Source organism: Dipodomys spectabilis, unplaced genomic scaffold, assembly GCF_019054845.1.
Source record: "Dipodomys spectabilis isolate Male_0828 unplaced genomic scaffold, ASM1905484v1 ptg000583l, whole genome shotgun sequence".
NCBI classification, from domain to species: Eukaryota; Metazoa; Chordata; class Mammalia; order Rodentia; family Heteromyidae; genus Dipodomys; species Dipodomys spectabilis.
In genome coordinates, this window is record NW_024871260.1 from 106,506 (window position 1) to 117,192 (window position 10,687).

Consider the following 10,687-nt stretch of genomic DNA (forward strand, 5'->3'; position numbering starts at 1 on the left):
CAAAGGAAGTGGAGATGAAGCGAGCTACCTGGAGGGAAAAGGAGAGGCAGCTGAAGATGATGAGCACCTAGAGAGAGAAGATAGAGCTAGTCTAAGGCCTCCTGGACATCAAAGTATCCCATCTGAGGTAGAACAGTCTGGCTGTCCAGAGCCACAGAGAAAAGTTGGAAGAGCATCAGCAAGTGCTCTTGCCCATTTCTAGGGATCTCTCAGAATGCCAGGGTAAGAATTGGCAGATTCTCAGAACACTGCTGTTGAGCACATCTCAGATCCCTTTCTATCATGATAATTGACACTGGAGAGGACCAGCAAGAGTTATTTGAGGTGATTGCAACTCACTATGTGGAGCCTGTTCTGAAGCATTGTGGAGTGTGGTCTCTCAGGATGCTTAGGACAAAGATAATATAGCTGGTGCCAAAGAATGCAATCTACTTGGAGTAGGTATTTATAGATGGCAAGTGTCTGAACACAACAAGCTGATAATGAGCTGCTAGAGGTAGTTCCCTAAAGATCTAACAGCCAAAACTGGAGAGGTAAACCCAGAGCTTTGAACCACATCAGCCCACCATTCCAATTGCTTTTACCATAGTACTGGCTACTCATTTTCACACCCATGACCTTGTTACCCTGATTGTGCCCCACAATCCCTCACAACTTTTACTCTTTCACTTTTTCGATGCTTTCTTGTCCTTGCTAAACAGTTTTGTATGCCTGTATTAGCTGTTGCTGCTACCTAATTTCTTGCCACTGCAACTCAGCAATTACAGTCACAATTACCATTTCCCTGGTATCCTAGTCTCTACTACTCTTTTCTGCTACCCATAATTCATAATACCATGGTTCCAGCCACCTGATCCCTGAAACCCCTGTCTCTGATACCCCATCCCCAAACAAAGTAAGTGATGAGTGGTTACAGACAGTCGACTTGGATACTCCTCTTGCAGGCACATTGGGACAAGGAATTCCTCAGGTATTTAACATGAGGGACTAACTGGCAGTGGAAAGAAAAGACGTTACTCAGAGATGACTAAAATCCAAGGACATATATCTATATCTATATCTACAGATATATAGATATAGATATATGTATATAGATATACATATATATGTATATACATATATGTGTATAGATATACATCTATATGTATAGTTGCATATATATATATATATATATATATATATATATATATCACATTTTCTTGATCCATTCATCTACTGAGCAGCATTGAGGTTGGTTCCATATCATAGCTATGGTGAATAATGCTGCAATAAACATGGTTGTTCTGGCAGCTTTGGTATGACCTAATTTGTGATCATTTGGGTAAATACACAAAAGTGGGATTGCTGGGTCATAGGGCAGCTCTATGTGGAGTCTTTTGAAGAACTACCATACTGCTTTCCAATGAGGTTAAAGAAGTTTGCACTCCCATCAACAATGCAGTAGGGTTCCCTTTTAGCCACATCCACTCCAACAACTATTGTTATTATATTTCTTGATTATATTCATTCAAACTAGAATGAGGTGCAACCTCAATGTTGTCTTGATTTGCATTTCTTTTACAGCTAAAAAAGTTGAGCATTTCTTCATGTGTCTAATGGCAATTTTTATTTCCTTTTCTGAGAAATCTCTCTTTAATTCTTTAGCCCAATTTGTTATCAAGAAGTTGTTTCTTCGAGGATTTTTTGTTGCGGGGATTTAATTTCTTGAGTCCTAAGTATATTTTAGATATAAGACCTGGTCCATTTTATGACTTGTGAAGATCTTCTCCCAGAACATAGGCTTTCTATTATCTTGCTAGCTATGTCCTTTGCCTTGCAGAAGCTCTGATGTTTCATGCAATGTCATGTGTCCAATAATTCTTTGATTTCTTTTGTTTCTGATTCTCTATTAAGAAAATTTCTGCCTTTGCTAAAAAGCCCTAGAGTTTCTCCTACTCCTTCATGTAATGTTCTCTTGGTGTCTTCTTTTATTTTGAGGTCTTGATCCATTTGGAGTTGACTCTCGTGCAGGGAGATAGCTTTAGTTTTCTAGTGGAGTTTAACCACTTTTGCCCACACAATTTACTCAAAAGGCTGTCTTTCTTCCATTCTATTTTTTTAGCTCCCTTGTGAAAGACTAGGTGGCCATAGGTCAGTAGGTTCATTTCTGAGTCTTCATTCCTATTGCATTGGTCCTCAGGTCTGTTTTTGTGCCATGCTGTTCTTTTACTATAGTTTTTTAGTAGAGTTTGAAATTTGGAAATGATATTGCTCCAGTGCTGTTTTTTCTGCTAAGGATTGACAAACATACAGCTAGCATATACTTAATGGTGAAAAGTTAAAGCCATTTCTTATAAATTCAGGATTGAGATAAAAATGTCTGCTCTCTCCACTACTCTTCAACTTAGTATTAGAATGATAGTTGGGACAATAAGACAAGATGCAAACTTAAAGGAAATCCAAATAGGGAAAGATGAAGTAAAACTCTCCCTCTTTGCAGATGACATGATCTTGTATTTAAAGAACTGCATGGACTCCACTCCCAAATTACTTGAGCTGATCAGAAACTTTGGCAAACTAGCATAGTATAAAATTAACCCACAGAATTCAATGCCTTTACTGTATCCAAAAACGATAAGAGTGCAGCTGAAATTAGGAAAGCAATTCCTTTTTAATAGCCACACAAAAAATAAAATACCTAAGAGTTAACTTAAGAGATGAAAGACTTCTATGATGGAAATTTTAAAAACCTGAAAAAGAAAATAAAAGCAAAATTAAGGAAGTGGGAAACCTCCAATGCTCCTGGATTGGGAAGATTAACCTCATGTAAATGGCAATATTCACAAAGGTATATACAAATTCAATGTGATACCTATCAATATCCCAATCTCACTCTTCAATGAAATAGAAGTAATCCAAACATTCATATGGAACAATAAAAGACCTTCAATAGCAATGAAGTTTATTGTGATTCTCATTTTGTATTACCACTTTGAGTCTACAAAGTAATCTATGGATTTTAACTTTCTTCCCTCCCTTTGGATAAAACTAAAAAAAAAAATCCTGCCTCTAGCTCCCAAGACACTTAAGTCTTAGGTCTGGAAAACTGTTACTAGATAGTAAATTAATTAATTGTATTTTGAACCATAAAATATGCATATAAAAATAGCACATTTTGATCTCATGAGAAAACAACCTTTATCCCCCCCTCAAATTTCTTTCCTGAAAGGCATTTTTAGAGATTATCTGTTTTCTTTTGTAGATGAAAGGTTTGTAGGAAACTATGTTCATAATCTGTCTCCTCCTCCCACACCTCAACACATAAAACGCAAATTTCACAACGCATTTATAAGAAACAATACAAAAAATCCAAACACTGGTTATGCTCAGATGTAGAATGTTTAACAAAACCCAGAATATAACTCTGCTGTCTGAGGGAGGGGTTCTCTGTATAAATTAACATACAAACCCAAAAGAACAGCCAGGAATACCGGATGTGTGTGTCCCTGGCTGCTACTCCATGGACAAGGAGCATAAAGTGCTTCCTGAGCATGCTGTAGAGTTGGCATCACCCTTCCTGGGCCTGTCTTTTTTGTCTGTGCCCACAGTGGATCAGAATCATCTCCTGCTCCACGAAGGATAAATACTGTACAAGCTGATCCATAGAGTGGCTTCTCTTCGGTCTTCAATCCTTCCAAGGTTGGCCACGCTGTGTGTGTGCTCCCAGGGGCTGATCCTCAGGACCCAAGCCCATGGGGCAGGTGGGTGCTAGATGTGAGTCAGTGGCACTGTGTCATTCATTCAGCAGCCTCAATTTTGCTTCCCTAGCCCAACAGCAGGTGCATCCTGATCTTCCCCCACAGTCCCAGGCGAGGTGCCAACAAGGGCCCGAGTTGGGCAGGCTCCCACTGGGATCCTACTTCACCAGAGGGACCAGCATGCCAGATGAAGTGGCTGCTGCCTGAATTACTTATTATTTTATGGGGCAGTTTTAAACAAAGTGATACACATTACTGTATGATTCATAATGATATATCCTTGAGTCTCTATTCTAAAATCATTAAACTTGATACTAGCAAGAATAGATTTTATTATTTGTATTTATAAGGCTATAATAGCAAATGGAAATAAAAGTACAACAAAACTCTTATCCAAAAAACACATGATTAAATCTCAGAACTTGAAAAAAATTTGTATGTAAGTAGTGCAAATGAAGTTATACTACAATACTAAAATACACACAAAATATATTAGTTACATTCAAAAGTAAAATAAGTAATTACAGACAGAAATCCTACTGAATAAAAAATATTACAATGTTTTAACAGGTTGAAGTGATATAGGTTATATATGTTGTTTTTATATAACTTATTTATACTTCACAGTTCTGTTTATCTCAGTAAAGGAAAATGTTAGAAAGTAGAAATTATATGTGGCACCTCTTGCTTACAGTACCATGAAGGGGAGTAGCACTTCCTAATGAAGTCCTTGGATGAAACACACACCCAGCCCATGTATACCTATCAGATGTCCATGTGGTGTCCCTGAGGGGGTCCAAGACACCGCATTGGTGCTGCAGCAAGTGCAGCACTTGTTGCAGTAGGCTGTAGCCAACAAGGCTCCATCATTGACCAAACCAAGCAATCCAGACTCAGGTGCCAAAGTCATGGGGATAAGCAGGGCAGACTCCAAGTCCTGCTTTCCACCTGTGCAGTCTACATTGCCAAGGCCAAATCCATTCCCCTTCTTTGGAGACCAACGATGGTAAGAGGTGAGCCCATTGCCTCCAAAAAGAGGGCCCTCGGAATGGCATCCAGAGCTGGGCCCATGTGGGCCAGAAGGACGACAGAGGAGGCTACACAGCAAAGCCAAAGGAGCTTCGTGCTCCCGGTGCTGCAGCTGATACTCTGCAAATCCAGGTCCCTCTGGCAGTGATGGGCATATGCAGGGATGGCCCTGTACCCGAGTCCACAGGGACCAGAAAATGGAGGTCCGTAGAAACACTGAAGGGGATCCAGGTTGCTGAGCTTCTGGAGCTTTCACAAGCCCACTGGCAGAGGGGCTAGCACATGGCTCCAGTCCCCATATGAACTTAAAGACTGATGAGGTGAAACAAGGTTGCGCTGCCTTGCCCCAAGGTGGCTGGCTACACACCCAACCTTCCTTCTAACATGGACTGTGCAGTGTACAAACATAGTGTCCCCCCACCCCACACCCATGGGTGCAGGCAGTGACCCCATAACAGAGTCTCCCTGGGATGGCACTTGCACCCAGGACCACTGCAGAGCAGTACCAGCACAACTGGAGGGGAGGGCATCAGTGGACTCAATTACAGCCCCATGGCTGCCAGCTCCTGGGTGAAATGGAAAAACTGAGATGGGAAGTTAGATGGGCAGGGTGGGCAGGGTTCATCTGACAATGGTGGGGAGAATGCACACACATACACTCACTGCACATCCACTGCAAGGGAAGGGGCCACACTTCTCAACAGGTGATCTGAGGAGGCACCCACAACCACAGAGACGACAGGAATGGATGCTCACATGGGGACTTGGAAAGGGCTCCAGGGAACAGCCTTGGAGCACTGAACAACTGGCAAAAAAGAAAAAAGAAAAGACAAAAAAACCGAAAAGCATCCACTAAAACTTTCTTTCTGAATTAAGGGAGGTTGCATTTAGTTCTTTCCCATGTTTGATTCATGAAAAAGAAATCCTGAAGTGTTCTGTAAAACACCAAACTCAGGATTTCATCTGAATTCCTCACTGAAGAATGAATAAAACAACGGAGCAACAGGTAACACGCATATTGTCACCGTGCTATCTCTCTCTGATTAGAAATTAATCCTGCCATGCACATGCAGATCACTTATGCAAAATGTTTTCCAACAATTCTTGTTGTTATATTGCATTTATCTTCCTCCTCCTGCCTCCTCTCCTGCTCCTCTTCCCCAGGGTAATGTACCCTCTTGCTTCTCTCCTCCCCTCTACATTTTCCCTCTCCCTTCCTTTTCTCCCTCCTGCTATGCCCTTCCTTCTTTCTTACCACTTCCTTCTCCTTTCCTTTCCTCTTTCTCTTATACTTTCACTCTCTTCTATTTCTTTATGGTCCTGGGGGTTGGACACACACTAAGCAGATGCTCTGCTGCTCACTACAGGCCTCCAGTCTGGACTTCATTTCAATGACTATTTCTTTGCTGCAAACCCAGCAAAGACTTTTGATTCAGGATTTAATTCATTGTACATATTCTACATCATAAATATGTGCTACTTCATACATTGTGGCTAATAGGTTTTGATTATGTTTTGGTCTTCAGTTAAACTCATTAGAAACAATGTGTTTGAAGGCAATCTAATGTGATCCTGTTAGTCCCACATTAATGAACTGGTTACTTTGTATCTAATAAAAGTACTACATATTGCTCCCAGTTTAATGAACTGTCACTTTGTGGTAGCACCCATAGAAACACTAACACAATGATTGCTGGGGATCAGAGATTAAGTCCTGACAGGAAAATCCATAGATATGTATCTCAAATTAACTACTAAAAAGCCAGAAGAAAACTTATGGCTACGAGGTTTAGTGCCATACTTGCACAGAATAAGCTGATGACAAGACCCAGGCCTAAGTTGAAGACCTGTGGTGGGTGCACACACACACACACACACACACACACACAAACACACACACACACACAAACACACACACACACACACTCACACACACACACACACACACAAACAATTTCCCAGCTAGAGCAAGTAGAATATCTGTTTTCCCAATAACATGTCTCAGTTTTTATCCCATGTGTTTGGATATTTTTGAAAGCTTTATCATCAACTTACCTAATTTTAATAAACGACACCCTGCTCACTATTCTTTAATCCTGGTTGGAAAATATTTTAAGACACATTTTCAGGTAGAAAATTGAATTTATTTTCAAAATCGTGACTGTCTTGGTTTGTAAGAATGAAAGAATTGTGCCTTTAATTCATTAGTTCATAAATTAGAAAAGTAATCCTAACCCTAGAACCAATTGCATTTGGATTCTAAAAGCCACACAAATATATTAGATTTATTAATCCCTTCTTTGATTCAACTCATCTTTCTTAAAATAGTTTGTAGTTTTGCTCAATATTTTGTTATTTTTCTCATCTGAACCCTAACTGGAACATTCAGGAAAAGCTGTGATAATGGAAGCACAATGTATTTCTAATATCTTTTCCTGAATTCCTAGAACCTAAAATAAGTTCAGATTTACTAAACATTTATCCCATTCTTTTTTTTCTTTTTGTTGGTAGTGGGGCATCATTTCTGGGCCTGGGTACTATCCCTGAGTTCTAGGCATGGGCACAATCCCTGAGTTCTTTAACTCAAGGTGTGTACTTTACCTCTTGAGACACAGCACCACTTTATTGTTTTCTGGTGGTTAATTGGAGATAAAATTCTCACAGACTTTCCTGCCTTGGATGGCTTTGAACTGTGATCCTCAGAAATGAGCTTCCTGAGTAGCTAGGATAATAGGCGTGAGCCACAAGTTTAATCCATTTCTTTACTCTATCCTCAACCCCCTATAACCAGAAACCAAATCCTAATCACAATCTGAGTTGACAACAAATGGTTAATGTAAGTAAAATTGTTTGGATTCTATTGAATCACTAATATTTACTTTTCTTCTACTTCTTAGTGGAAAAGTAAGTTTTACCCTAAAGCTTATTCTTCCCTAATCCTAACAAGAACTAAAACAGTAACTCACAGTTTAAACCAAATTATATCTGAATGTTTAAAATTACACCGACACTGGTTTTCATTCATTTTAACTTTGATGCCATTCATTCTTCTTAAAATATGTTGCAGTTTTACACAATATCTTACATCTTTTTTCTTATCCTAACCCTAGCTCTAACTGGAACGCCTTGCCTAATCCTAAGCCTACATATAACTGAATCATAATGATAATAGCAATCCTCTATTTCACAAATATCGTATCTCTTGCTCAGCGTGTAGGTCTAAATTTTACTTGCATTTTGAATCTAAATTTTTAAAGTTTTAAAGTGTTTTTCTATTTCATTTTTCTATTTCATTTTCTATTTTTACTTTCCTTTTATATTTCTATGTCTGGTTTTATTTTTCATTAATTTTTAAACCTTATTATATTGTAAAGAAGCTTACAAAGGGATTACAATTACATGTGTAAGGTAATTCATTCTTTTCTTGTAGAGCATTGTTACCCCCTTCTTTGTAGTTGTCCCACTATCCTTTCCCTCTCCCACCTCCCTCAGTCTTCCCTCCCAATGGTGTAAAGTTCATTTTCAATAGAGTGTGTTGTCAGTATCATTGTTTCAATGGGTCATCCTTTGTTGAACCTAAATTTTCTGTTACTTTAACCCTAATTCTAATTCTGTCTGGAATCCTAACCCTCACCAAAATAATAATGATAGCTCAATTCAGAAGTTAACTGAAAATACTCAAGGTTTTGTTCATCCTGTTCATCCACTGTACATCTTGAATTAAGTTGCGGTTCACATTAAATTTTCCAAATTAGATTATATGTGCATATAAAAAGATGTAATTTGATGTGAAATGCAGAAGATCTTTGGAGAATATAATAATAAAAAGGAAATAGAGGGAATATATTCAAAAGTTTTAAATATATTATGGAAAGAGCATAATGCAAATGCCACTTCTGAAAATTAATAACCATTAACAATATAACTAAAAATTAATAAATACATAACACTGCTTTCCAGTGTTCTTTTTTTTGTGGGGGGAGGGTTTGGTGGTGGGGCCTGAACTCTGGGCCTGGGCGCTGTCCTTCAGCTCTTCAGCTCAAGGTTAGCACTCTACCACTTGAGCCACAGCGCCACTTCGGGCTTTTTTCTTTTTGCTCATGTGGTGCTGAGGAATCGAACCCAGGGCCTCAAGCATGCAAGGCAAGCGCTCTACCACTGAGCCACCTTCCCAGTCCCCTTCCAGTGTTCTTTAAGAGTGCCATTTGTCTTTTGAAAGAAATACATGTGCTAGATAAACTTTGTTCATGCATAATTTATATTGTTATTGGCTAATTATTTAACTTAATGAATAAAAATCAAATAAGATTCCATGACAAATATATAAACAATTACTTAGAAATTGCTTGAGAAAAAGTTATAGTAATGAGTTTTAGGAAACTAAATTTCTATTTCCCTACTAAGCAATGATTTAGGGTTAGTAATCTAGTATTTCTAGTAAGTTTAGAGAACATAATTGGCATGAAAACCAACGAACTGTACATCTTTTGTCTTGCATGAGTGATATTTTAAACATTGTCATTTATTCAAATGTATACTTAGGTTTACTGTTAAAAATAAATGCAATTTTATCTCCTTTCAGAACAAGTACTTACACTGCAATTCAATGTATTACTATATTCAGATATTTGAATGCTAAGTGTTCTGTTTAATATATGATTTAAATATTCAGAATGACATGATTTTTGTATTTGTAAATGTCTAAGTGCTAGGATTTTTGCTTCATCAATATAAATTATCTCATAAGGGTGTTGTGAAGGTTCCAGTAACCAGTGTGTTCAAAAACATTTCTTAAATTCTAAATTTAAAAACTAATCATTTTTAGCCTTTTATTATATCAGTTCTTGTCTCTTCAAAGTAATTAAACTAAAATAAATACTATTTTTAAACATTTCACTCACATTGTAAATAATGTTAACATAGTTCAAAAAGAGACTAATCATTTCAAAGTCACCATATTTGATGATCTTAGTGTGACGAATGTAGAGAGTATAAGAACCTTATACTCAATAATAGTTTCGGTTAAATTAAATTAAATCATATATCTGGATTTCTAATTTGGAGGTAAATCACATGGAAATAGGAAAATAATAAGAAAAACTGTTACTTTGGGATTGTTTCCTTCTTAAAATTATTTTCTTTTTTTTTTATTGTGAAAATACCGTACAGAGGGGTTCCAATTACATGGGCAAGGTAATGAGTACATTTCTTATCAAGCATTGTTGTCTCCTCTTTTGTTTTCCCTTCCCATACCTTCCCATCTCCACCCCCCTACCCAAAGTTGTAATGTTCGTTTTTCGACATAATGACTTGTCCATCTCATTGTTGCAATGGGTTCACCTGTATACCTAAAATTATGAAGCAAAAATATCTCCAAGAAATATATTTTTCAATAAAATGTTTCAATCCTTAGGTAAAGGGAATTACGCTTTAATATAAAATGTATCTCAAATTAGAAATTCTGCAACTAATCTAATTTATGTTTTCCTGCACAAAATGCTGTGACTTCTAGTCTTGTCATGTGATTTTAATTATATTTTTTGTTTGTGACATGTTCCCTACTTACATTTATTACAAACTTCTATAATTTTACAAATCATGCCTGTACCCACTAATTTATGTAATTTAGTATTCAAACAAAATTATCTTTTTTCCTGTCTCCAACAGGGAAAGATGAGGTGCTGCAGTATATTAAATGAAAGCACTCTAAAAGAGAGTCTGTATGGAATGGAAATTTGTAACATGAGGATGGGATCATGAGCATTTTTTATTTGGCTGAACAGTACAGTATTTTCCTACAGTACTTTCCTACCATTTAATCACACAGGGAAAGCCACAAAATTTGAAGTTCATATGAACGAATTACATTCCCAAAATATGTAGCAACCTGCTCAAAAGTTTGCTCTTATCACTAGTACTTT